We start from the raw sequence: 22,486 nt of genomic DNA on the forward strand, positions 1-22,486 counted from the left end.
GCAGGCAGTATGTTTTCTCCTCTCTTAATATTCCTGCTGTCAGAGGCCAGACGTCACCCTCCTTTTTCAAGGTGGCACCTAGACTCACGCTGTGCTTTTCATAGGGCTTGCCCGTTATTTGTGCACGTTAGAGGTGCCCCATAGAGGTTGGCCAATCCTGAGTCGGTGCCCTGAGAAGGTGGCCAATCCTGAGTCAGATTCCTCTCAGGTACACTTGAAGCGGCACGCCAGTCCTGTTTCATGTGCCTCTAGCCTAGACAGATATATACTTCTATATTCAGGTTTAATGAAAGTACGTGCGAAAAAGGGACTTAAAGTGCATGGCTATGTGCAGAGCACAGTGGTGGCTCACAGCCTATCGATTGGAAGGATGGTGTGGAAAGCGTAAAATCGCTGGGGGACAAAAGTCCTACAGTGTCACTTCACCTAAAGCCTGATGCACGCTTCCCGTTCCCCTTGCCCAGCAGCCGCAACGCCTCCTAATGAGCTGAGGTGTGTACAGAAAAGAATTTGCATATTTCCAGACAGACGCATGGGAACTGTCCACCTTTTTGATTTTCTGTGCTTTGAGCAGAGACTCTGAAAATTGGGCCTGCTTCCCTCACTGGCCTGGTTCTTGTCCTCTTTCTTAGAGCCTAAAAATACCTCTCAGGTCCTCACCCTCGCAATGACGGGGTCTTTGATGTGGTGCCACTTACCCCCAGAGAGCCATATTCTAACTTACTCTGGTTTCTCTTCAAAACGAAAAAATCTTTCGCCTTTTACTAAAGATTTCCGTGGAGAGGAACATTTACGAGTTTATTCAATTTTTTTAAGCCTTACCACCGGTGAGGCTGTTTATCTTGTGTTTAAAAGAAAAGCATTAGAAATTGGTGAATATATCTGCGAGTTGTCTGCTGCTGTTTTTTGGGGACATGAGCTTAGGTGTTTTATTCCTGAACTCTCTGCTTGCTCATTTGCATAGACAGAGTGCAGGAGAGGTGCATCATGGGAAAGAGCTTGTGCAGTGCATGAGATTGCTTTTCGTGACTATCTTGGAATTTCACGATAGCAGGCAGTATGTTTTCTCCTCTCTTAATATTCCTGCTGTCAGAGGCCAGACGTCACCCTCCTTTTTCAAGGTGTCACCTAGACTCACGCTGTGCTTTTCATAGGGCTTGCCCGTTATTTGTCCACGTTAGAGGTGCCCCATAGAGGTTGGCCAATCCTGAGTCGGTGCCCTGAGAGGGTGGCCAATCCTGAGTCAGATTCCTCTCAGGTACACTTGAAGCGGCACGCCAGTCCTGTTTCATGTGCCTCTAGCCTAGACAGATATATACTTCTATATTCAGGTTTAATGAAAGTACGTGCGAAAAAGGGACTTAAAGTGCATGGCTATGTGCAGAGCACAGTGGTGGCTCACAGCCTATCGATTGGAAGGATGGTGTGGAAAGCGTAAAATCGCTGGGGGACAAAAGTCCTACAGTGTCACTTCACCTAAAGCCTGATGCACGCTTCCCGTTCCCCTTGCCCAGCAGCCGCAACGCCTCCTAATGAGCTGAGGTGTGTACAGAAAAGAATTTGCATATTTCCAGACAGACGCATGGGAACTGTCCACCTTTTTGATTTTCTGTGCTTTGAGCAGAGACTCTGAAAATTGGGCCTGCTTCCCTCACTGGCCTGGTTCTTGTCCTCTTTCTTAGAGCCTAAAAATACCTCTCAGGTCCTCACCCTCGCAATGACGGGGTCTTTGATGTGGTGCCACTTACCCCCAGAGAGCCATATTCTAACTTACTCTGGTTTCTCTTCAAAACGAAAAAATCTTTCGCCTTTTACTAAAGATTTCCGTGGAGAGGAACATTTACGAGTTTATTCAATTTTTTTAAGCCTTACCACCGGTGAGGCTGTTTATCTTGTGTTTAAAAGAAAAGCATTAGAAATTGGTGAATATATCTGCGAGTTGTCTGCTGCTGTTTTTTGGGGACATGAGCTTAGGTGTTTTATTCCTGAACTCTCTGCTTGCTCATTTGCATAGACAGAGTGCAGGAGAGGTGCATCATGGGAAAGAGCTTGTGCAGTGCATGAGATTGCTTTTCGTGACTATCTTGGAATTTCACGATAGCAGGCAGTATGTTTTCTCCTCTCTTAATATTCCTGCTGTCAGAGGCCAGACGTCACCCTCCTTTTTCAAGGTGGCACCTAGACTCACGCTGTGCTTTTCATAGGGCTTGCCCGTTATTTGTGCACGTTAGAGGTGCCCCATAGAGGTTGGCCAATCCTGAGTCGGTGCCCTGAGAGGGTGGCCAATCATGAGTCAGATTCCTCTCAGGTACACTTGAAGCGGCACGCCAGTCCTGTTTCATGTGCCTCTAGCCTAGACAGATATATACTTCTATATTCAGGTTTAATGAAAGTACGTGCGAAAAAGGGACTTAAAGTGCATGGCTATGTGCAGAGCACAGTGGTGGCTCACAGCCTATCGATTGGAAGGATGGTGTGGAAAGCGTAAAATCGCTGGGGGACAAAAGTCCTACAGTGTCACTTCACCTAAAGCCTGATGCACGCTTCCCGTTCCCCTTGCCCAGCAGCCGCAACGCCTCCTAATGAGCTGAGGTGTGTACAGAAAAGAATTTGCATATTTCCAGACAGACGCATGGGAACTGTCCACCTTTTTGATTTTCTGTGCTTTGAGCAGAGACTCTGAAAATTGGGCCTGCTTCCCTCACTGGCCTGGTTCTTGTCCTCTTTCTTAGAGCCTAAAAATACCTCTCAGGTCCTCACCCTCGCAATGACGGGGTCTTTGATGTGGTGCCACTTACCCCCAGAGAGCCATATTCTAACTTACTCTGGTTTCTCTTCAAAACAAAAAAATCTTTCGCCTTTTACTAAAGATTTCCGTGGAGAGGAACATTTACGAGTTTATTCAATTTTTTTAAGCCTTACCACCGGTGAGGCTGTTTATCTTGTGTTTAAAAGAAAAGCATTAGAAATTGGTAAATATATCTGCGAGTTGTCTGCTGCTGTTTTTTGGGGACATGAGCTTAGGGGTTTTATTCCTGAACTCTCTGCTTGCTCATTTGCATAGACAGAGTGCAGGAGAGGTGCATCATGGGAAAGAGCTTGTGCAGTGCATGAGATTGCTTTTCGTGACTATCTTGGAATTTCACGATAGCAGGCAGTATGTTTTCTCCTCTCTTAATATTCCTGCTGTCAGAGGCCAGACGTCACCCTCCTTTTTCAAGGTGTCACCTAGACTCACGCTGTGCTTTTCATAGGGCTTGCCCGTTATTTGTGCATGTTAGAGGTGCCCCATAGAGGTTGGCCAATCCTGAGTCGGTGCCCTGAGAGGGTGGCCAATCCTGAGTCAGATTCCTCTCAGGTACACTTGAAGCGGCACGCCAGTCCTGTTTCATGTGCCTCTAGCCTAGACAGATATATACTTCTATATTCAGGTTTAATGAAAGTACGTGCGAAAAAGGGACTTAAAGTGCATGGCTATGTGCAGAGCACAGTGGTGGCTCACAGCCTATCGATTGGAAGGATGGTGTGGAAAGCGTAAAATCGCTGGGGGACAAAAGTCCTACAGTGTCACTTCACCTAAAGCCTGATGCACGCTTCCCGTTCCCCTTGCCCAGCAGCCGCAACGCCTCCTAATGAGCTGAGGTGTGTACAGAAAAGAATTTGCATATTTCCAGACAGACGCATGGGAACTGTCCACCTTTTTGATTTTCTGTGCTTTGAGCAGAGACTCTGAAAATTGGGCCTGCTTCCCTCACTGGCCTGGTTCTTGTCCTCTTTCTTAGAGCCTAAAAATACCTCTCAGGTCCTCACCCTCGCAATGACGGGGTCTTTGATGTGGTGCCACTTACCCCCAGAGAGCCATATTCTAACTTACTCTGGTTTCTCTTCAAAACGAAAAAATCTTTCGCCTTTTACTAAAGATTTCCGTGGAGAGGAACATTTACGAGTTTATTCAATTTTTTTAAGCCTTACCACCGGTGAGGCTGTTTATCTTGTGTTTAAAAGAAAAGCATTAGAAATTGGTGAATATATCTGCGAGTTGTCTGCTGCTGTTTTTTGGGGACATGAGCTTAGGTGTTTTATTCCTGAACTCTCTGCTTGCTCATTTGCATAGACAGAGTGCAGGAGAGGTGCATCATGGGAAAGAGCTTGTGCAGTGCATGAGATTGCTTTTCGTGACTATCTTGGAATTTCACGATAGCAGGCAGTATGTTTTCTCCTCTCTTAATATTCCTGCTGTCAGAGGCCAGACGTCACCCTCCTTTTTCAAGGTGGCACCTAGACTCACGCTGTGCTTTTCATAGGGCTTGCCCGTTATTTGTGCACGTTAGAGGTGCCCCATAGAGGTTGGCCAATCCTGAGTCGGTGCCCTGAGAAGGTGGCCAATCCTGAGTCAGATTCCTCTCAGGTACACTTGAAGCGGCACGCCAGTCCTGTTTCATGTGCCTCTAGCCTAGACAGATATATACTTCTATATTCAGGTTTAATGAAAGTACGTGCGAAAAAGGGACTTAAAGTGCATGGCTATGTGCAGAGCACAGTGGTGGCTCACAGCCTAACGATTGGAAGGATGGTGTGGAAAGCGTAAAATCGCTGGGGGACAAAAGTCCTACAGTGCCACTTCACCTAAAGCCTGATGCACGCTTCCCGTTCCCCTTGCCCAGCAGCCGCAATGCCTCCTAATGAGCTGAGGTGTGTACAGAAAAGAATTTGCATATTCCCAGACAGACGCATGGGAACTGTCCACCATTTTGATTTTCTGTGCTTTGAGCAGAGACTCTGAAATTTGGGCCTGCTTCCCTCACCGGCCTGGTTCTTGTCCTCTTTCTTAGATTTTGAAAATACCTCTCAGGTCCTCACCCTCGCAATGACGGGGTCTTTGATGTGGTGCCACTTACCCCCAGAGAGCCATATTCTAACTTACTCTGGTTTCTCTTCAAAACGAAAAAATCTTTCGCCTTTTACTAAAGATTTCCGTGGAGAGGAACATTTACGAGTTTATTCAATTTTTTTAAGCCTTACCACAGGTGAGGCTGTTTATCGTGTGTTTAAAAGAAAAGCATTAGAAATTGGTGAATATATCTGCGAGTTGTCTGCTGCTGTTTTTTGGGGACATGAGCTTAGGTGTTTTATTCATGAACTCTCTGCTTGCTCATTTGCATCGACAGAGTGCAGGAGAGGTGCATCATGGGAAAGAGCTTGTGCAGTGCATGAGATTGCTTTTCGTGACTATCTTGGAATTTCACGATAGCAGGCAGTATGTTTTCTCCTCTCTTAATATTCCTGCTGTCAGAGGCCAGACGTCACCCTCCTTTTTCAAGGTGGCACCTAGACTCACGCTGTGCTTTTCATAGGGCTTGCCCGTTATTTGTGCACGTTAGAGGTGCCCCATAGAGGTTGGCCAATCCTGAGTCGGTGCCCTGAGAGGGTGGCCAATCCTGAGTCAGATTCCTCTCAGGTACACTTGAAGCGGCACGCCAGTCCTGTTTCATGTGCCTCTAGCCTAGACAGATATATACTTCTATATTCAGGTTTAATGAAAGTACGTGCGAAAAAGGGACTTAAAGTGCATGGCTATGTGCAGAGCACAGTGGTGGCTCACAGCCTATCGATTGGAAGGATGGTGTGGAAAGCGTAAAATCGCTGGGGGACAAAAGTCCTACAGTGTCACTTCACCTAAAGCCTGATGCACGCTTCCCGTTCCCCTTGCCCAGCAGCCGCAACGCCTCCTAATGAGCTGAGGTGTGTACAGAAAAGAATTTGCATATTTCCAGACAGACGCATGGGAACTGTCCACCTTTTTGATTTTCTGTGCTTTGAGCAGAGACTCTGAAAATTGGGCCTGCTTCCCTCACTGGCCTGGTTCTTGTCCTCTTTCTTAGAGCCTAAAAATACCTCTCAGGTCCTCACCCTCGCAATGACGGGGTCTTTGATGTGGTGCCACTTACCCCCAGAGAGCCATATTCTAACTTACTCTGGTTTCTCTTCAAAATGAAAAAATCTTTCGCCTTTTACTAAAGATTTCCGTGGAGAGGAACATTTACGAGTTTATTCAATTTTTTTAAGCCTTACCACCGGTGAGGCTGTTTATCTTGTGTTTAAAAGAAAAGCATTAGAAATTGGTGAATATATCTGCGAGTTGTCTGCTGCTGTTTTTTGGGGACATGAGCTTAGGTGTTTTATTCCTGAACTCTCTGCTTGCTCATTTGCATAGACAGAGTGCAGGAGAGGTGCATCATGGGAAAGAGCTTGTGCAGTGCATGAGATTGCTTTTCGTGACTATCTTGGAATTTCACGATAGCAGGCAGTATGTTTTCTCCTCTCTTAATATTCCTGCTGTCAGAGGCCAGACGTCACCCTCCTTTTTCAAGGTGGCACCTAGACTCACGCTGTGCTTTTCATAGGGCTTGCCCGTTATTTGTGCACGTTAGGGGTGCCCCATAGAGGTTGGCCAATCCTGAGTCGGTGCCCTGAGAGGGTGGCCAATCATGAGTCAGATTCCTCTCAGGTACACTTGAAGCGGCACGCCAGTCCTGTTTCATGTGCCTCTAGCCTAGACAGATATATACTTCTATATTGAGGTTTAATGAAAGTACGTGCGAAAAAGGGACTTAAAGTGCATGGCTATGTGCAGAGCACAGTGGTGGCTCACAGCCTATCGATTGGAAGGATGGTGTGGAAAGCGTAAAATCGCTGGGGGACAAAAGTCCTACAGTGTCACTTCACCTAAAGCCTGATGCACGCTTCCCGTTCCCCTTGCCCAGCAGCCGCAACGCCTCCTAATGAGCTGAGGTGTGTACAGAAAAGAATTTGCATATTTCCAGACAGACGCATGGGAACTGTCCACCTTTTTGATTTTCTGTGCTTTGAGCAGAGACTCTGAAAATTGGGCCTGCTTCCCTCACTGGCCTGGTTCTTGTCCTCTTTCTTAGAGCCTAAAAATACCTCTCAGGTCCTCACCCTCGCAATGACGGGGTCTTTGATGTGGTGCCACTTACCCCCAGAGAGCCATATTCTAACTTACTCTGGTTTCTCTTCAAAACGAAAAAATCTTTCGCCTTTTACTAAAGATTTCCGTGGAGAGGAACATTTACGAGTTTATTCAATTTTTTTAAGCCTTACCACCGGTGAGGCTGTTTATCTTGTGTTTAAAAGAAAAGCATTAGAAATTGGTGAATATATCTGCGAGTTGTCTGCTGCTGTTTTTTGGGGACATGAGCTTAGGTGTTTTATTCCTGAACTCTCTGCTTGCTCATTTGCATAGACAGAGTGCAGGAGAGGTGCATCATGGGAAAGAGCTTGTGCAGTGCATGAGATTGCTTTTCGTGACTATCTTGGAATTTCACGATAGCAGGCAGTATGTTTTCTCCTCTCTTAATATTCCTGCTGTCAGAGGCCAGACGTCACCCTCCTTTTTCAAGGTGGCACCTAGACTCACGCTGTGCTTTTCATAGGGCTTGCCCGTTATTTGTGCACGTTAGAGGTGCCCCATAGAGGTTGGCCAATCCTGAGTCGGTGCCCTGAGAGGGTGGCCAATCCTGAGTCAGATTCCTCTCAGGTACACTTGAAGCGGCACGCCAGTCCTGTTTCATGTGCCTCTAGCCTAGACAGATATATACTTCTATATTCAGGTTTAATGAAAGTACGTGCGAAAAAGGGACTTAAAGTGCATGGCTATGTGCAGAGCACAGTGGTGGCTCACAGCCTATCGATTGGAAGGATGGTGTGGAAAGCGTAAAATCGCTGGGGGACAAAAGTCCTACAGTGTCACTTCACCTAAAGCCTGATGCACGCTTCCCGTTCCCCTTGCCCAGCAGCCGCAACGCCTCCTAATGAGCTGAGGTGTGTACAGAAAAGAATTTGCATATTTCCAGACAGACGCATGGGAACTGTCCACCTTTTTGATTTTCTGTGCTTTGAGCAGAGACTCTGAAAATTGGGCCTGCTTCCCTCACTGGCCTGGTTCTTGTCCTCTTTCTTAGAGCCTAAAAATACCTCTCAGGTCCTCACCCTCGCAATGACGGGGTCTTTGATGTGGTGCCACTTACCCCCAGAGAGCCATATTCTAACTTACTCTGGTTTCTCTTCAAAACGAAAAAATCTTTCGCCTTTTACTAAAGATTTCCGTGGAGAGGAACATTTACGAGTTTATTCAATTTTTTTAAGCCTTACCACCGGTGAGGCTGTTTATCTTGTGTTTAAAAGAAAAGCATTAGAAATTGGTGAATATATCTGCGAGTTGTCTGCTGCTGTTTTTTGGGGACATGAGCTTAGGTGTTTTATTCCTGAACTCTCTGCTTGCTCATTTGCATAGACAGAGTGCAGGAGAGGTGCATCATGGGAAAGAGCTTGTGCAGTGCATGAGATTGCTTTTCGTGACTATCTTGGAATTTCACGATAGCAGGCAGTATGTTTTCTCCTCTCTTAATATTCCTGCTGTCAGAGGCCAGACGTCACCCTCCTTTTTCAAGGTGGCACCTAGACTCACGCTGTGCTTTTCATAGGGCTTGCCCGTTATTTGTGCACGTTAGAGGTGCCCCATAGAGGTTGGCCAATCCTGAGTCGGTGCCCTGAGAAGGTGGCCAATCCTGAGTCAGATTCCTCTCAGGTACACTTGAAGCGGCACGCCAGTCCTGTTTCATGTGCCTCTAGCCTAGACAGATATATACTTCTATATTCAGGTTTAATGAAAGTACGTGCGAAAAAGGGACTTAAAGTGCATGGCTATGTGCAGAGCACAGTGGTGGCTCACAGCCTATCGATTGGAAGGATGGTGTGGAAAGCGTAAAATCGCTGGGGGACAAAAGTCCTACAGTGTCACTTCACCTAAAGCCTGATGCACGCTTCCCGTTCCCCTTGCCCAGCAGCCGCAACGCCTCCTAATGAGCTGAGGTGTGTACAGAAAAGAATTTGCATATTTCCAGACAGACGCATGGGAACTGTCCACCTTTTTGATTTTCTGTGCTTTGAGCAGAGACTCTGAAAATTGGGCCTGCTTCCCTCACTGGCCTGGTTCTTGTCCTCTTTCTTAGAGCCTAAAAATACCTCTCAGGTCCTCACCCTCGCAATGACGGGGTCTTTGATGTGGTGCCACTTACCCCCAGAGAGCCATATTCTAACTTACTCTGGTTTCTCTTCAAAACGAAAAAATCTTTCGCCTTTTACTAAAGATTTCCGTGGAGAGGAACATTTACGAGTTTATTCAATTTTTTTAAGCCTTACCACCGGTGAGGCTGTTTATCTTGTGTTTAAAAGAAAAGCATTAGAAATTGGTGAATATATCTGCGAGTTGTCTGCTGCTGTTTTTTGGGGACATGAGCTTAGGTGTTTTATTCCTGAACTCTCTGCTTGCTCATTTGCATAGACAGAGTGCAGGAGAGGTGCATCATGGGAAAGAGCTTGTGCAGTGCATGAGATTGCTTTTCGTGACTATCTTGGAATTTCACGATAGCAGGCAGTATGTTTTCTCCTCTCTTAATATTCCTGCTGTCAGAGGCCAGACGTCACCCTCCTTTTTCAAGGTGTCACCTAGACTCACGCTGTGCTTTTCATAGGGCTTGCCCGTTATTTGTCCACGTTAGAGGTGCCCCATAGAGGTTGGCCAATCCTGAGTCGGTGCCCTGAGAGGGTGGCCAATCCTGAGTCAGATTCCTCTCAGGTACACTTGAAGCGGCACGCCAGTCCTGTTTCATGTGCCTCTAGCCTAGACAGATATATACTTCTATATTCAGGTTTAATGAAAGTACGTGCGAAAAAGGGACTTAAAGTGCATGGCTATGTGCAGAGCACAGTGGTGGCTCACAGCCTATCGATTGGAAGGATGGTGTGGAAAGCGTAAAATCGCTGGGGGACAAAAGTCCTACAGTGTCACTTCACCTAAAGCCTGATGCACGCTTCCCGTTCCCCTTGCCCAGCAGCCGCAACGCCTCCTAATGAGCTGAGGTGTGTACAGAAAAGAATTTGCATATTTCCAGACAGACGCATGGGAACTGTCCACCTTTTTGATTTTCTGTGCTTTGAGCAGAGACTCTGAAAATTGGGCCTGCTTCCCTCACTGGCCTGGTTCTTGTCCTCTTTCTTAGAGCCTAAAAATACCTCTCAGGTCCTCACCCTCGCAATGACGGGGTCTTTGATGTGGTGCCACTTACCCCCAGAGAGCCATATTCTAACTTACTCTGGTTTCTCTTCAAAACGAAAAAATCTTTCGCCTTTTACTAAAGATTTCCGTGGAGAGGAACATTTACGAGTTTATTCAATTTTTTTAAGCCTTACCACCGGTGAGGCTGTTTATCTTGTGTTTAAAAGAAAAGCATTAGAAATTGGTGAATATATCTGCGAGTTGTCTGCTGCTGTTTTTTGGGGACATGAGCTTAGGTGTTTTATTCCTGAACTCTCTGCTTGCTCATTTGCATAGACAGAGTGCAGGAGAGGTGCATCATGGGAAAGAGCTTGTGCAGTGCATGAGATTGCTTTTCGTGACTATCTTGGAATTTCACGATAGCAGGCAGTATGTTTTCTCCTCTCTTAATATTCCTGCTGTCAGAGGCCAGACGTCACCCTCCTTTTTCAAGGTGGCACCTAGACTCACGCTGTGCTTTTCATAGGGCTTGCCCGTTATTTGTGCACGTTAGAGGTGCCCCATAGAGGTTGGCCAATCCTGAGTCGGTGCCCTGAGAGGGTGGCCAATCATGAGTCAGATTCCTCTCAGGTACACTTGAAGCGGCACGCCAGTCCTGTTTCATGTGCCTCTAGCCTAGACAGATATATACTTCTATATTCAGGTTTAATGAAAGTACGTGCGAAAAAGGGACTTAAAGTGCATGGCTATGTGCAGAGCACAGTGGTGGCTCACAGCCTATCGATTGGAAGGATGGTGTGGAAAGCGTAAAATCGCTGGGGGACAAAAGTCCTACAGTGTCACTTCACCTAAAGCCTGATGCACGCTTCCCGTTCCCCTTGCCCAGCAGCCGCAACGCCTCCTAATGAGCTGAGGTGTGTACAGAAAAGAATTTGCATATTTCCAGACAGACGCATGGGAACTGTCCACCTTTTTGATTTTCTGTGCTTTGAGCAGAGACTCTGAAAATTGGGCCTGCTTCCCTCACTGGCCTGGTTCTTGTCCTCTTTCTTAGAGCCTAAAAATACCTCTCAGGTCCTCACCCTCGCAATGACGGGGTCTTTGATGTGGTGCCACTTACCCCCAGAGAGCCATATTCTAACTTACTCTGGTTTCTCTTCAAAACGAAAAAATCTTTCGCCTTTTACTAAAGATTTCCGTGGTGAGGAACATTTACGAGTTTATTCAATTTTTTTAAGCCTTACCACCGGTGAGGCTGTTTATCTTGTGTTTAAAAGAAAAGCATTAGAAATTGGTAAATATATCTGCGAGTTGTCTGCTGCTGTTTTTTGGGGACATGAGCTTAGGGGTTTTATTCCTGAACTCTCTGCTTGCTCATTTGCATAGACAGAGTGCAGGAGAGGTGCATCATGGGAAAGAGCTTGTGCAGTGCATGAGATTGCTTTTCGTGACTATCTTGGAATTTCACGATAGCAGGCAGTATGTTTTCTCCTCTCTTAATATTCCTGCTGTCAGAGGCCAGACGTCACCCTCCTTTTTCAAGGTGTCACCTAGACTCACGCTGTGCTTTTCATAGGGCTTGCCCGTTATTTGTGCATGTTAGAGGTGCCCCATAGAGGTTGGCCAATCCTGAGTCGGTGCCCTGAGAGGGTGGCCAATCCTGAGTCAGATTCCTCTCAGGTACACTTGAAGCGGCACGCCAGTCCTGTTTCATGTGCCTCTAGCCTAGACAGATATATACTTCTATATTCAGGTTTAATGAAAGTACGTGCGAAAAAGGGACTTAAAGTGCATGGCTATGTGCAGAGCACAGTGGTGGCTCACAGCCTATCGATTGGAAGGATGGTGTGGAAAGCGTAAAATCGCTGGGGGACAAAAGTCCTACAGTGTCACTTCACCTAAAGCCTGATGCACGCTTCCCGTTCCCCTTGCCCAGCAGCCGCAACGCCTCCTAATGAGCTGAGGTGTGTACAGAAAAGAATTTGCATATTTCCAGACAGACGCATGGGAACTGTCCACCTTTTTGATTTTCTGTGCTTTGAGCAGAGACTCTGAAAATTGGGCCTGCTTCCCTCACTGGCCTGGTTCTTGTCCTCTTTCTTAGAGCCTAAAAATACCTCTCAGGTCCTCACCCTCGCAATGACGGGGTCTTTGATGTGGTGCCACTTACCCCCAGAGAGCCATATTCTAACTTACTCTGGTTTCTCTTCAAAACGAAAAAATCTTTCGCCTTTTACTAAAGATTTCCGTGGAGAGGAACATTTACGAGTTTATTCAATTTTTTTAAGCCTTACCACCGGTGAGGCTGTTTATCTTGTGTTTAAAAGAAAAGCATTAGAAATTGGTGAATATATCTGCGAGTTGTCTGCTGCTGTTTTTTGGGGACATGAGCTTAGGTGTTTTATTCCTGAACTCTCTGCTTGCTCATTTGCATAGACAGAGTGCAGGAGAGGTGCATCATGGGAAAGAGCTTGTGCAGTGCATGAGATTGCTTTTCGTGACTATCTTGGAATTTCACGATAGCAGGCAGTATGTTTTCTCCTCTCTTAATATTCCTGCTGTCAGAGGCCAGACGTCACCCTCCTTTTTCAAGGTGGCACCTAGACTCACGCTGTGCTTTTCATAGGGCTTGCCCGTTATTTGTGCCCGTTAGAGGTGCCCCATAGAGGTTGGCCAATCCTGAGTCGGTGCCCTGAGAGGGTGGCCAATCATGAGTCAGATTCCTCTCAGGTACACTTGAAGCGGCACGCCAGTCCTGTTTCATGTGCCTCTAGCCTAGACAGATATATACTTCTATATTCAGGTTTAATGAAAGTACGTGCGAAAAAGGGACTTAAAGTGCATGGCTATGTGCAGAGCACAGTGGTGGCTCACAGCCTAACGATTGGAAGGATGGTGTGGAAAGCGTAAAATCGCTGGGGGACAAAAGTCCTACAGTGCCACTTCACCTAAAGCCTGATGCACGCTTCCCGTTCCCCTTGCCCAGCAGCCGCAATGCCTCCTAATGAGCTGAGGTGTGTACAGAAAAGAATTTGCATATTCCCAGACAGACGCATGGGAACTGTCCACCATTTTGATTTTCTGTGCTTTGAGCAGAGACTCTGAAATTTGGGCCTGCTTCCCTCACCGGCCTGGTTCTTGTCCTCTTTCTTAGATTTTGAAAATACCTCTCAGGTCCTCACCCTCGCAATGACGGGGTCTTTGATGTGGTGCCACTTACCCCCAGAGAGCCATATTCTAACTTACTCTGGTTTCTCTTCAAAACGAAAAAATCTTTCGCCTTTTACTAAAGATTTCCGTGGAGAGGAACATTTACGAGTTTATTCAATTTTTTTAAGCCTTACCACAGGTGAGGCTGTTTATCGTGTGTTTAAAAGAAAAGCATTAGAAATTGGTGAATATATCTGCGAGTTGTCTGCTGCTGTTTTTTGGGGACATGAGCTTAGGTGTTTTATTCATGAACTCTCTGCTTGCTCATTTGCATCGACAGAGTGCAGGAGAGGTGCATCATGGGAAAGAGCTTGTGCAGTGCATGAGATTGCTTTTCGTGACTATCTTGGAATTTCACGATAGCAGGCAGTATGTTTTCTCCTCTCTTAATATTCCTGCTGTCAGAGGCCAGACGTCACCCTCCTTTTTCAAGGTGGCACCTAGACTCACGCTGTGCTTTTCATAGGGCTTGCCCGTTATTTGTGCACGTTAGAGGTGCCCCATAGAGGTTGGCCAATCCTGAGTCGGTGCCCTGAGAGGGTGGCCAATCCTGAGTCAGATTCCTCTCAGGTACACTTGAAGCGGCACGCCAGTCCTGTTTCATGTGCCTCTAGCCTAGACAGATATATACTTCTATATTCAGGTTTAATGAAAGTACGTGCGAAAAAGGGACTTAAAGTGCATGGCTATGTGCAGAGCACAGTGGTGGCTCACAGCCTATCGATTGGAAGGATGGTGTGGAAAGCGTAAAATCGCTGTGGGACAAAAGTCCTACAGTGTCACTTCACCTAAAGCCTGATGCACGCTTCCCGTTCCCCTTGCCCAGCAGCCGCAACGCCTCCTAATGAGCTGAGGTGTGTACAGAAAAGAATTTGCATATTTCCAGACAGACGCATGGGAACTGTCCACCTTTTTGATTTTCTGTGCTTTGAGCAGAGACTCTGAAAATTGGGCCTGCTTCCCTCACTGGCCTGGTTCTTGTCCTCTTTCTTAGAGCCTAAAAATACCTCTCAGGTCCTCACCCTCGCAATGACGGGGTCTTTGATGTGGTGCCACTTACCCCCAGAGAGCCATATTCTAACTTACTCTGGTTTCTCTTCAAAACGAAAAAATCTTTCGCCTTTTACTAAAGAGTTCCGTGGAGAGGAACATTTACGAGTTTATTCAATTTTTTTAAGCCTTACCACCGGTGAGGCTGTTTATCTTGTGTTTAAAAGAAAAGCATTAGAAATTGGTGAATATATCTGCGAGTTGTCTGCTGCTGTTTTTTGGGGACATGAGCTTAGGTGTTTTATTCCTGAACTCTCTGCTTGCTCATTTGCATAGACAGAGTGCAGGAGAGGTGCATCATGGGAAAGAGCTTGTGCAGTGCATGAGATTGCTTTTCGTGACTATCTTGGAATTTCACGATAGCAGGCAGTATGTTTTCTCCTCTCTTAATATTCCTGCTGTCAGAGGCCAGACGTCACCCTCCTTTTTCAAGGTGGCACCTAGACTCACGCTGTGCTTTTCATAGGGCTTGCCCGTTATTTGTGCACGTTAGAGGTGCCCCATAGAGGTTGGCCAATCCTGAGTCGGTGCCCTGAGAAGGTGGCCAATCCTGAGTCAGATTCCTCTCAGGTACACTTGAAGCGGCACGCCAGTCCTGTTTCATGTGCCTCTAGCCTAGACAGATATATACTTCTATATTCAGGTTTAATGAAAGTACGTGTGAAAAAGGGACTTAAAGTGCATGGCTATGTGCAGAGCACAGTGGTGGCTCACAGCCTATCGATTGGAAGGATGGTGTGGAAAGCGTAAAATCGCTGGGGGACAAAAGTCCTACAGTGTCACTTCACCTAAAGCCTGATGCACGCTTCCCGTTCCCCTTGCCCAGCAGCCGCAACGCCTCCTAATGAGCTGAGGTGTGTACAGAAAAGAATTTGCATATTTCCAGACAGACGCATGGGAACTGTCCACCTTTTTGATTTTCTGTGCTTTGAGCAGAGACTCTGAAAATTGGGCCTGCTTCCCTCACTGGCCTGGTTCTTGTCCTCTTTCTTAGAGCCTAAAAATACCTCTCAGGTCCTCACCCTCGCAATGACGGGGTCTTTGATGTGGTGCCACTTACCCCCAGAGAGCCATATTCTAACTTACTCTGGTTTCTCTTCAAAACGAAAAAATCTTTCGCCTTTTACTAAAGATTTCCGTGGAGAGGAACATTTACGAGTTTATTCAATTTTTTTAAGCCTTACCACCGGTGAGGCTGTTTATCTTGTGTTTAAAAGAAAAGCATTAGAAATTGGTGAATATATCTGCGAGTTGTCTGCTGCTGTTTTTTGGGGACATGAGCTTAGGTGTTTTATTCCTGAACTCTCTGCTTGCTCATTTGCATAGACAGAGTGCAGGAGAGGTGCATCATGGGAAAGAGCTTGTGCAGTGCATGAGATTGCTTTTCGTGACTATCTTGGAATTTCACGATAGCAGGCAGTATGTTTTCTCCTCTCTTAATATTCCTGCTGTCAGAGGCCAGACGTCACCCTCCTTTTTCAAGGTGTCACCTAGACTCACGCTGTGCTTTTCATAGGGATTGCCCGTTATTTGTGCATGTTAGAGGTGCCCCATAGAGGTTGGCCAATCCTGAGTCGGTGCCCTGAGAGGGTGGCCAATCCTGAGTCAGATTCCTCTCAGGTACACTTGAAGCGGCACGCCAGTCCTGTTTCATGTGCCTCTAGCCTAGACAGATATATACTTCTATATTCAGGTTTAATGAAAGTACGTGCGAAAAAGGGACTTAAAGTGCATGGCTATGTGCAGAGCACAGTGGTGGCTCACAGCCTATCGATTGGAAGGATGGTGTGGAAAGCGTAAAATCGCTGGGGGACAAAAGTCCTACAGTGTCACTTCACCTAAAGCCTGATGCACGCTTCCCGTTCCCCTTGCCCAGCAGCCGCAACGCCTCCTAATGAGCTGAGGTGTGTACAGAAAAGAATTTGCATATTTCCAGACAGACGCATGGGAACTGTCCACCTTTTTGATTTTCTGTGCTTTGAGCAGAGACTCTGAAAATTGGGCCTGCTTCCCTCACTGGCCTGGTTCTTGTCCTCTTTCTTAGAGCCTAAAAATACCTCTCAGGTCCTCACCCTCGCAATGACGGGGTCTTTGATGTGGTGCCACTTACCCCCAGAGAGCCATATTCTAACTTACTCTGGTTTCTCTTCAAAACGAAAAAATCTTTCGCCTTTTACTAAAGATTTCCGTGGAGAGGAACATTTACGAGTTTATTCAATTTTTTTAAGCCTTACCACCGGTGAGGCTGTTTATCTTGTGTTTAAAAGAAAAGCATTAGAAATTGGTGAATATATCTGCGAGTTGTCTGCTGCTGTTTTTTGGGGACATGAGCTTAGGTGTTTTATTCCTGAACTCTCTGCTTGCTCATTTGCATAGACAGAGTGCAGGAGAGGTGCATCATGGGAAAGAGCTTGTGCAGTGCATGAGATTGCTTTTCGTGACTATCTTGGAATTTCACGATAGCAGGCAGTATGTTTTCTCCTCTCTTAATATTCCTGCTGTCAGAGGCCAGACGTCACCCTCCTTTTTCAAGGTGGCACCTAGACTCACGCTGTGCTTTTCATAGGGCTTGCCCGTTATTTGTGCACGTTAGAGGTGCCCCATAGAGGTTGGCCAATCCTGAGTCGGTGCCCTGAGAGGGTGGCCAATCCTGAGTCAGATTCCTCTCAGGTACACTTGAAGCGGCACGCCAGTCCTGTTTCATGTGCCTCTAGCCTAGACAGATATATACTTCTATATTCAGGTTTAATGAAAGTACGTGCGAAAAAGGGACTTAAAGTGCATGGCTATGTGCAGAGCACAGTGGTGGCTCACAGCCTATCGATTGGAAGGATGGTGTGGAAAGCGTAAAATCGCTGGGGGACAAAAGTCCTACAGTGTCACTTCACCTAAAGCCTGATGCACGCTTCCCGTTCCCCTTGCCCAGCAGCCGCAACGCCTCCTAATGAGCTGAGGTGTGTACAGAAAAGAATTTGCATATTTCCAGACAGACGCATGGGAACTGTCCACCTTTTTGATTTTCTGTGCTTTGAGCAGAGACTCTGAAAATTGGGCCTGCTTCCCTCACTGGCCTGGTTCTTGTCCTCTTTCTTAGAGCCTAAAAATACCTCTCAGGTCCTCACCCTCGCAATGACGGGGTCTTTGATGTGGTGCCACTTACCCCCAGAGAGCCATATTCTAACTTACTCTGGTTTCTCTTCAAAACGAAAAAATCTTTCGCCTTTTACTAAAGATTTCCGTGGAGAGGAACATTTACGAGTTTATTCAATTTTTTTAAGCCTTACCACCGGTGAGGCTGTTTATCTTGTGTTTAAAAGAAAAGCATTAGAAATTGGTGAATATATCTGCGAGTTGTCTGCTGCTGTTTTTTGGGGACATGAGCTTAGGTGTTTTATTCCTGAACTCTCTGCTTGCTCATTTGCATAGACAGAGTGCAGGAGAGGTGCATCATGGGAAAGAGCTTGTGCAGTGCATGAGATTGCTTTTCGTGACTATCTTGGAATTTCACGATAGCAGGCAGTATGTTTTCTCCTCTCTTAATATTCCTGCTGTCAGAGGCCAGACGTCACCCTCCTTTTTCAAGGTGGCACCTAGACTCACGCTGTGCTTTTCATAGGGCTTGCCCGTTATTTGTGCACGTTAGAGGTGCCCCATAGAGGTTGGCCAATCCTGAGTCGGTGCCCTGAGAGGGTGGCCAATCCTGAGTCAGATTCCTCTCAGGTACACTTGAAGCGGCACGCCAGTCCTGTTTCATGTGCCTCTAGCCTAGACAGATATATACTTCTATATTCAGGTTTAATGAAAGTACGTGCGAAAAAGGGACTTAAAGTGCATGGCTATGTGCAGAGCACAGTGGTGGCTCACAGCCTATCGATTGGAAGGATGGTGTGGAAAGCGTAAAATCGCTGGGGGACAAAAGTCCTACAGTGTCACTTCACCTAAAGCCTGATGCACGCTTCCCGTTCCCCTTGCCCAGCAGCCGCAACGCCTCCTAATGAGCTGAGGTGTGTACAGAAAAGAATTTGCATATTTCCAGACAGACGCATGGGAACTGTCCACCTTTTTGATTTTCTGTGCTTTGAGCAGAGACTCTGAAAATTGGGCCTGCTTCCCTCACTGGCCTGGTTCTTGTCCTCTTTCTTAGAGCCTAAAAATACCTCTCAGGTCCTCACCCTCGCAATGACGGGGTCTTTGATGTGGTGCCACTTACCCCCATAGAGCCATATTCTAACTTACTCTGGTTTCTCTTCAAAATGAAAAAATCTTTCGCCTTTTACTAAAGATTTCCGTGGAGAGGAACATTTACAAGTTTATTCAATTTTTTTAAGCCTTACCACAGGTGAGGCTGTTTATCGTGTGTTTAAAAGAAAAGCATTAGAAATTGGTGAATATATCTGCGAGTTGTCTGCTGCTGTTTTTTGGGGACATGAGCTTAGGTGTTTTATTCCTGAACTCTCTGCTTGCTCATTTGCATCGACAGAGTGCAGGAGAGGTGCATCATGGGAAAGAGCTTGTGCAGTGCATGAGATTGCTTTTCGTGACTATCTTGGAATTTCACGATAGCAGGCAGTATGTTTTCTCCTCTCTTAATATTCCTGCTGTCAGAGGCCAGACGTCACCCTCCTTTTTCAAGGTGGCACCTAGACTCACGCTGTGCTTTTCATAGGGCTTGCCCGTTATTTGTGCACGTTAGAGGTGCCCCATAGAGGTTGGCCAATCCTGAGTCGGTGCCCTGAGAGGGTGGCCAATCCTGAGTCAGATTCCTCTCAGGTACACTTGAAGCGGCACGCCAGTCCTGTTTCATGTGCCTCTAGCCTAGACAGATATATACTTCTATATTCAGGTTTAATGAAAGTACGTGCGAAAAAGGGACTTAAAGTGCATGGCTATGTGCAGAGCACAGTGGTGGCTCACAGCCTATCGATTGGAAGGATGGTGTGGAAAGCGTAAAATCGCTGGGGGACAAAAGTCCTACAGTGTCACTTCACCTAAAGCCTGATGCACGCTTCCCGTTCCCCTTGCCCAGCAGCCGCAACGCCTCCTAATGAGCTGAGGTGTGTACAGAAAAGAATTTGCATATTTCCAGACAGACGCATGGGAACTGTCCACCTTTTTGATTTTCTGTGCTTTGAGCAGAGACTCTGAAAATTGGGCCTGCTTCCCTCACTGGCCTGGTTCTTGTCCTCTTTCTTAGAGCCTAAAAATACCTCTCAGGTCCTCACCCTCGCAATGACGGGGTCTTTGATGTGGTGCCACTTACCCCCAGAGAGCCATATTCTAACTTACTCTGGTTTCTCTTCAAAACGAAAAAATCTTTCGCCTTTTACTAAAGATTTCCGTGGAGAGGAACATTTACGAGTTTATTCAATTTTTTTAAGCCTTACCACCGGTGAGGCTGTTTATCTTGTGTTTAAAAGAAAAGCATTAGAAATTGGTGAATATATCTGCGAGTTGTCTGCTGCTGTTTTTTGGGGACATGAGCTTAGGTGTTTTATTCCTGAACTCTCTGCTTGCTCATTTGCATAGACAGAGTGCAGGAGAGGTGCATCATGGGAAAGAGCTTGTGCAGTGCATGAGATTGCTTTTCGTGACTATCTTGGAATTTCACGATAGCAGGCAGTATGTTTTCTCCTCTCTTAATATTCCTGCTGTCAGAGGCCAGACGTCACCCTCCTTTTTCAAGGTGTCACCTAGACTCACGCTGTGCTTTTCATAGGGCTTGCCCGTTATTTGTCCACGTTAGAGGTGCCCCATAGAGGTTGGCCAATCCTGAGTCGGTGCCCTGAGAGGGTGGCCAATCCTGAGTCAGATTCCTCTCAGGTACACTTGAAGCGGCACGCCAGTCCTGTTTCATGTGCCTCTAGCCTAGACAGATATATACTTCTATATTCAGGTTTAATGAAAGTACGTGCGAAAAAGGGACTTAAAGTGCATGGCTATGTGCAGAGCACAGTGGTGGCTCACAGCCTATCGATTGGAAGGATGGTGTGGAAAGCGTAAAATCGCTGGGGGACAAAAGTCCTACAGTGTCACTTCACCTAAAGCCTGATGCACGCTTCCCGTTCCCCTTGCCCAGCAGCCGCAACGCCTCCTAATGAGCTGAGGTGTGTACAGAAAAGAATTTGCATATTTCCAGACAGACGCATGGGAACTGTCCACCTTTTTGATTTTCTGTGCTTTGAGCAGAGACTCTGAAAATTGGGCCTGCTTCCCTCACTGGCCTGGTTCTTGTCCTCTTTCTTAGAGCCTAAAAATACCTCTCAGGTCCTCACCCTCGCAATGACGGGGTCTTTGATGTGGTGCCACTTACCCCCAGAGAGCCATATTCTAACTTACTCTGGTTTCTCTTCAAAACGAAAAAATCTTTCGCCTTTTACTAAAGATTTCCGTGGAGAGGAACATTTACGAGTTTATTCAATTTTTTTAAGCCTTACCACCGGTGAGGCTGTTTATCTTGTGTTTAAAAGAAAAGCATTAGAAATTGGTGAATATATCTGCGAGTTGTCTGCTGCTGTTTTTTGGGGACATGAGCTTAGGTGTTTTATTCCTGAACTCTCTGCTTGCTCATTTGCATAGACAGAGTGCAGGAGAGGTGCATCATGGGAAAGAGCTTGTGCAGTGCATGAGATTGCTTTTCGTGACTATCTTGGAATTTCACGATAGCAGGCAGTATGTTTTCTCCTCTCTTAATATTCCTGCTGTCAGAGGCCAGACGTCACCCTCCTTTTTCAAGGTGGCACCTAGACTCACGCTGTGCTTTTCATAGGGCTTGCCCGTTATTTGTGCACGTTAGAGGTGCCCCATAGAGGTTGGCCAATCCTGAGTCGGTGCCCTGAGAGGGTGGCCAATCATGAGTCAGATTCCTCTCAGGTACACTTGAAGCGGCACGCCAGTCCTGTTTCATGTGCCTCTAGCCTAGACAGATATATACTTCTATATTCAGGTTTAATGAAAGTACGTGCGAAAAAGGGACTTAAAGTGCATGGCTATGTGCAGAGCACAGTGGTGGCTCACAGCCTATCGATTGGAAGGATGGTGTGGAAAGCGTAAAATCGCTGGGGGACAAAAGTCCTACAGTGTCACTTCACCTAAAGCCTGATGCACGCTTCCCGTTCCCCTTGCCCAGCAGCCGCAACGCCTCCTAATGAGCTGAGGTGTGTACAGAAAAGAATTTGCATATTTCCAGACAGACGCATGGGAACTGTCCACCTTTTTGATTTTCTGTGCTTTGAGCAGAGACTCTGAAAATTGGGCCTGCTTCCCTCACTGGCCTGGTTCTTGTCCTCTTTCTTAGAGCCTAAAAATACCTCTCAGGTCCTCACCCTCGCAATGACGGGGTCTTTGATGTGGTGCCACTTACCCCCAGAGAGCCATATTCTAACTTACTCTGGTTTCTCTTCAAAACGAAAAAATCTTTCGCCTTTTACTAAAGATTTCCGTGGAGAGGAACATTTACGAGTTTATTCAATTTTTTTAAGCCTTACCACCGGTGAGGCTGTTTATCTTGTGTTTAAAAGAAAAGCATTAGAAATTGGTAAATATATCTGCGAGTTGTCTGCTGCTGTTTTTTGGGGACATGAGCTTAGGGGTTTTATTCCTGAACTCTCTGCTTGCTCATTTGCATAGACAGAGTGCAGGAGAGGTGCATCATGGGAAAGAGCTTGTGCAGTGCATGAGATTGCTTTTCGTGACTATCTTGGAATTTCACGATAGCAGGCAGTATGTTTTCTCCTCTCTTAATATTCCTGCTGTCAGAGGCCAGACGTCACCCTCCTTTTTCAAGGTGTCACCTAGACTCACGCTGTGCTTTTCATAGGGCTTGCCCGTTATTTGTGCATGTTAGAGGTGCCCCATAGAGGTTGGCCAATCCTGAGTCGGTGCCCTGAGAGGGTGGCCAATCCTGAGTCAGATTCCTCTCAGGTACACTTGAAGCGGCACGCCAGTCCTGTTTCATGTGCCTCTAGCCTAGACAGATATATACTTCTATATTCAGGTTTAATGAAAGTACGTGCGAAAAAGGGACTTAAAGTGCATGGCTATGTGCAGAGCACAGTGGTGGCTCACAGCCTATCGATTGGAAGGATGGTGTGGAAAGCGTAAAATCGCTGGGGGACAAAAGTCCTACAGTGTCACTTCACCTAAAGCCTG

At 46.5% G+C, this 22,486-nt stretch overlaps 21 non-coding genes across 21 annotated transcripts; all 21 read left to right on the forward strand.

Moving 5' to 3' along the window:
* The first annotated feature begins 720 nt into the window (after positions 1 to 720).
* LOC144800147 (U5 spliceosomal RNA) lies at positions 721 to 835 on the forward strand. The gene has a single exon (XR_013604063.1). It is a non-coding gene; the product is annotated as a U5 spliceosomal RNA (small nuclear RNA).
* Positions 836 to 1,770: 935 nt separating this feature from the next.
* LOC144800148 (U5 spliceosomal RNA) lies at positions 1,771 to 1,885 on the forward strand. Its single transcript, XR_013604064.1, has one exon. It is a non-coding gene; the product is annotated as a U5 spliceosomal RNA (small nuclear RNA).
* A 935-nt stretch (positions 1,886 to 2,820) lies between these two features.
* Positions 2,821 to 2,935, forward strand: LOC144800546 (U5 spliceosomal RNA). Its single transcript, XR_013604441.1, has one exon. It is a non-coding gene; the product is annotated as a U5 spliceosomal RNA (small nuclear RNA).
* Positions 2,936 to 3,870: 935 nt separating this feature from the next.
* Positions 3,871 to 3,985, forward strand: LOC144800150 (U5 spliceosomal RNA). The gene has a single exon (XR_013604066.1). It is a non-coding gene; the product is annotated as a U5 spliceosomal RNA (small nuclear RNA).
* A 935-nt stretch (positions 3,986 to 4,920) lies between these two features.
* LOC144801530 (U5 spliceosomal RNA) lies at positions 4,921 to 5,035 on the forward strand. Its single transcript, XR_013605337.1, has one exon. It is a non-coding gene; the product is annotated as a U5 spliceosomal RNA (small nuclear RNA).
* Positions 5,036 to 5,970: 935 nt separating this feature from the next.
* On the forward strand, positions 5,971 to 6,085 carry LOC144800490 (U5 spliceosomal RNA). Its single transcript, XR_013604387.1, has one exon. It is a non-coding gene; the product is annotated as a U5 spliceosomal RNA (small nuclear RNA).
* A 935-nt stretch (positions 6,086 to 7,020) lies between these two features.
* LOC144800151 (U5 spliceosomal RNA) lies at positions 7,021 to 7,135 on the forward strand. Its single transcript, XR_013604067.1, has one exon. It is a non-coding gene; the product is annotated as a U5 spliceosomal RNA (small nuclear RNA).
* Positions 7,136 to 8,070: 935 nt separating this feature from the next.
* Positions 8,071 to 8,185, forward strand: LOC144800152 (U5 spliceosomal RNA). Its single transcript, XR_013604068.1, has one exon. It is a non-coding gene; the product is annotated as a U5 spliceosomal RNA (small nuclear RNA).
* A 935-nt stretch (positions 8,186 to 9,120) lies between these two features.
* Positions 9,121 to 9,235, forward strand: LOC144800153 (U5 spliceosomal RNA). The gene has a single exon (XR_013604069.1). It is a non-coding gene; the product is annotated as a U5 spliceosomal RNA (small nuclear RNA).
* Positions 9,236 to 10,170: 935 nt separating this feature from the next.
* LOC144800154 (U5 spliceosomal RNA) lies at positions 10,171 to 10,285 on the forward strand. Its single transcript, XR_013604070.1, has one exon. It is a non-coding gene; the product is annotated as a U5 spliceosomal RNA (small nuclear RNA).
* A 935-nt stretch (positions 10,286 to 11,220) lies between these two features.
* Positions 11,221 to 11,335, forward strand: LOC144800543 (U5 spliceosomal RNA). The gene has a single exon (XR_013604438.1). It is a non-coding gene; the product is annotated as a U5 spliceosomal RNA (small nuclear RNA).
* A 935-nt stretch (positions 11,336 to 12,270) lies between these two features.
* Positions 12,271 to 12,385, forward strand: LOC144800155 (U5 spliceosomal RNA). Its single transcript, XR_013604071.1, has one exon. It is a non-coding gene; the product is annotated as a U5 spliceosomal RNA (small nuclear RNA).
* A 935-nt stretch (positions 12,386 to 13,320) lies between these two features.
* On the forward strand, positions 13,321 to 13,435 carry LOC144801531 (U5 spliceosomal RNA). The gene has a single exon (XR_013605338.1). It is a non-coding gene; the product is annotated as a U5 spliceosomal RNA (small nuclear RNA).
* A 935-nt stretch (positions 13,436 to 14,370) lies between these two features.
* LOC144800844 (U5 spliceosomal RNA) lies at positions 14,371 to 14,485 on the forward strand. The gene has a single exon (XR_013604727.1). It is a non-coding gene; the product is annotated as a U5 spliceosomal RNA (small nuclear RNA).
* A 935-nt stretch (positions 14,486 to 15,420) lies between these two features.
* On the forward strand, positions 15,421 to 15,535 carry LOC144800156 (U5 spliceosomal RNA). The gene has a single exon (XR_013604072.1). It is a non-coding gene; the product is annotated as a U5 spliceosomal RNA (small nuclear RNA).
* A 935-nt stretch (positions 15,536 to 16,470) lies between these two features.
* Positions 16,471 to 16,585, forward strand: LOC144800157 (U5 spliceosomal RNA). Its single transcript, XR_013604073.1, has one exon. It is a non-coding gene; the product is annotated as a U5 spliceosomal RNA (small nuclear RNA).
* Positions 16,586 to 17,520: 935 nt separating this feature from the next.
* LOC144800158 (U5 spliceosomal RNA) lies at positions 17,521 to 17,635 on the forward strand. Its single transcript, XR_013604074.1, has one exon. It is a non-coding gene; the product is annotated as a U5 spliceosomal RNA (small nuclear RNA).
* A 935-nt stretch (positions 17,636 to 18,570) lies between these two features.
* On the forward strand, positions 18,571 to 18,685 carry LOC144800878 (U5 spliceosomal RNA). Its single transcript, XR_013604759.1, has one exon. It is a non-coding gene; the product is annotated as a U5 spliceosomal RNA (small nuclear RNA).
* Positions 18,686 to 19,620: 935 nt separating this feature from the next.
* On the forward strand, positions 19,621 to 19,735 carry LOC144800159 (U5 spliceosomal RNA). Its single transcript, XR_013604075.1, has one exon. It is a non-coding gene; the product is annotated as a U5 spliceosomal RNA (small nuclear RNA).
* A 935-nt stretch (positions 19,736 to 20,670) lies between these two features.
* LOC144800161 (U5 spliceosomal RNA) lies at positions 20,671 to 20,785 on the forward strand. Its single transcript, XR_013604077.1, has one exon. It is a non-coding gene; the product is annotated as a U5 spliceosomal RNA (small nuclear RNA).
* A 935-nt stretch (positions 20,786 to 21,720) lies between these two features.
* On the forward strand, positions 21,721 to 21,835 carry LOC144800162 (U5 spliceosomal RNA). The gene has a single exon (XR_013604078.1). It is a non-coding gene; the product is annotated as a U5 spliceosomal RNA (small nuclear RNA).
* The last annotated feature ends 651 nt before the right edge of the window (positions 21,836 to 22,486 follow it).

This window comes from Lissotriton helveticus, chromosome 12, assembly GCF_964261635.1.
Source record: "Lissotriton helveticus chromosome 12, aLisHel1.1, whole genome shotgun sequence".
Classification (NCBI taxonomy): Eukaryota; Metazoa; Chordata; class Amphibia; order Caudata; family Salamandridae; genus Lissotriton; species Lissotriton helveticus.